The sequence below is a fragment of the Brachyhypopomus gauderio genome, chromosome 2 (genome assembly GCF_052324685.1).
Source record: "Brachyhypopomus gauderio isolate BG-103 chromosome 2, BGAUD_0.2, whole genome shotgun sequence".
Classification (NCBI taxonomy): domain Eukaryota; kingdom Metazoa; phylum Chordata; class Actinopteri; order Gymnotiformes; family Hypopomidae; genus Brachyhypopomus; species Brachyhypopomus gauderio.
Genome location: NC_135212.1, coordinates 12,694,245 through 12,697,617, shown reverse-complemented (window position 1 = coordinate 12,697,617; position 3,373 = coordinate 12,694,245).

The window sequence follows — 3,373 nt, the reverse complement described above, 5'->3', positions numbered from 1 at the left end:
AGATTTTATACAATAGCAAAATGCAGCAGCCCCCCCCCTCACACACGCACACACACACACACACACACACACACACACACACACACACACACACACACACACACACACACACACACACACACACACACAAAATATTAAAGACATAAAAAACCTTTTTGCTTTTAAAATAAACAGTCCAAAACCTTTCCCCAATGCAAGCAACCTGTCAGCAAACCAGGTCAAACAGTGGCATCATCAGATGTTACGCTGTCATAGTTACGATACACGTCTCGGTGATGTACCAGTGTCCTGAGCTTCCATTATATTTCTTTCCATTATTCACTTGGACACAGAACTTCTGCAGAACTGGTCAGCATGCTGGAATCACCTTGAAAGGATGTTAAGCTGTCAAGTGCTGGGAAGAACTCGGCAGACTCTTGTGAGCGCAGAGGGTTTTACACAATGGCAATGCAAAATGACCACAGTCAAAACCTATGGCCCTCACACTGAATGCTAAGAGCCTTGTCACCAAATTAATTACCACTGAAACAAGCTATTACACTCAGAGTCAGTCCACAGAAACCACCACAGCAACAAAAAAAGGGAACATTAAAGAAAAGTTGGAAGCACTCCCAGAAATGGGAGAAAATAAAGGAAAAAAACTCTGCTTCCATGGCAACCACAGCGCAGAACAACCGTAGCATTGACGTCGTGTCGAAGCCATGTTGCCATGGTAATCCCGACAAGCTAGGGTGGAAAACCTGTTCCAGCACACACTGTACTGTTGCTTGGAAACCACACATGAAAGATGGGTGTGATTTAGCAGAAACGTGCTAATACAGGTTCAGTTCAAGCGGTTGCTACAATTACGTTTGCTTTGATCTGCTTGGTGCAGGATGATCACACATAGAGCCTTTATGAAGTCCAGAGATGAAGGGGCAATACAACTTAGGTTTTAAATTCCATAATACAAACCACACTGTTTAAACAAAGTAGTGGTGAGACGACGATATTGAAATGTGGCACAAAGAGCCTGGAGAGAATTCTAGGAATGAACGGGATTAGCAGTCTTTCTGCTGGTTACCACAGAGACATGCGTTTATGTTTTGAACAGGAACAAAAAAAAACAGAGCGTGCCCGTAAGCGTCTGAATGAGGCGTTCTGACAGGGAGCGCCAGTTCCAGGAAACACTGACGGGAGAGTCGTGACGTTGTGGCCAAAAAAGGCTCCCTCAGTTGTAGTGCTAGCCCTAGGTGCTGTTCCAAATTAGCCCGTCCCAATGAGGTAGCTATGTTCTGAACGTTAAACTATTAACCTCTGTCTCCTAAATGAGATTTCTGGCATGTAACACAATTGTTTAATAATCTGTATGACAACTGTTAGATGAATGACAAATGCTGTCAGTGCTATTGTGCCCTTTGATGTCCATTTTGACTAGAAGCATGTTGAGAGAGAGAGAGAGAGAGAGAGAGAGAGAGAGAGCTAGAGAGAGAGAGAGAGAGCTAGAGAGAGGGAGAGATAGAAAGAGAGAGAGAGGGGGAGAGAGAGAGAGTGAAGGAGGTGCATCTGTAGCACACTCTCCTCCCCTGCTAACTCAACTCCCCTCTCCTCCCTTCCTCCCCCTTCTCTTTTCCATTCCTCTCTTCTCCCCTCTTCTCCCTTTCTTATCCTCCCTTTGCTCTCCTGTTCTCTTTCCCCCTTTCCCACTCCTCTCTCTCTCCTATTCTCCCATTAGAGCTGAGAAAAGGGTCCACTCTCTCTTTCTCTCTAACACTCTCCCTCTCTCTTTCTTGCTCTCTCTTTCTCTCTCTCTCAACTGACTCATGGTTTCCAAATCTAGGAACTCACAGTGTGTCAGTGTTTAGGTCAGTGTTTTAGACACAATAGCTCAAACCAAGAAAATGTGTAAATCGCATGAAGCAATACACTACCCATCAGGAGGGTATCCATGAAATAGCATTGCTTAATCAGACACAAAGAAACACTTCTGGTCATAGCATATTGTGTTGTCACAGAAAGCAATTGCTCAAGATTTAGCCACATTTATATGTTGTTGGGTTTCTCGAGTCTCGTTTTCATATTGTGCTACTTGGGCGAAGCTGTTTCCGTGGCAAACAAGTTAAGAATACAAAGTGTTGCTATTTTAACTAGTGGAACTCTGTTTTCAGAGAAACTCAGAAAAGAATGTGGTATCAGAGTGTGAATTTCTTGTTAAAGGAGTGTCATATGGTTCCCATATCTGAACTGGTGTGGCCAAACTTCTTCTTTCTTAGAACATGTCATACTGACACACTCATTAGCCATTACGCCACACAGACACATGCGTAAAGGCTGCTTCCTGCTAGAGCAAAGGCTGAGACAACCATCTATAAAACTGCAACCTTACCAGATTTAGCAATCTAGCAGTCAGTTTAAAATACAGGAACTATTTTAGGTGGGCTTGAGTTATAGTTAATATAGTTAGTCAGGCTTGTGTGTGTGTGTGTGTGTGTGTGTGTGTGTGTGTGTGTGTGCGTTGGAGGGGGGATGTATGAGTATATGAACAAACACCATTCAGTTTCCTGATGATAATAATGCCAAGATTCCCATCATTGCCTTTTTCACTCACATTCTCTCTCTCTCTCTCTGCCCCCTCTCTCACACCAACACATATCAGCATCTCTCTCTCTCTCGCGCGCACACACACACACACACACACACACAATCTTTGTCTCTTTCGCACACACACACACACACACACACACACACACCTCTCTCACACATCCACACACACCCACATGTCTCGCTCTCTCTTACACACTTGTTTGCACTGTGCATTTTTCTTGAAAGCTCCATACACACAGGGCGTTCTTGGGCCCTTCTTAGACAAAGATACACTGATATCCCACCATTTAGCCTCACCATTGTTCTGTTTTGAGAAACCTTTGCGCTACCAGTAAACAAACCCAGATTAAAGATTAACAAAGGCAGGAAACCCCTGGATAAAGAGAAAGAGAATGAGCCTTGGGTGGTCTTTAACCCCCGCACTTTTAGTGTCACGCATTCTCTCATTCAGCCTGTGGAACAATCTGACCACTAACTTACTGTACAGCTCATTCTTGACTATAACCCTCACGCTCCCATACGCTGCTGTGCACAGAGATTTTTCTGCAAATGACTGTAGCGGACCCCACCGCGAACGCTCGAACGCTGCAGCAGCACCTGCCTACCGCAACTTCCTCTCTGACTCCTCACCTTCTTTTCCTGGAAGCACGACTACGCTGACAAACAGGTGCCCGAGAGAGGGGGCTGCCGAGCCCTGGGGCCAAGACGGGCCCAGTTGCCCCTACCGCGCTGTTCCTCTGCACTCAAAGGTGCAGCTGGGAAAGTGTGGGGTAGAAATTGCGTGTTGGAC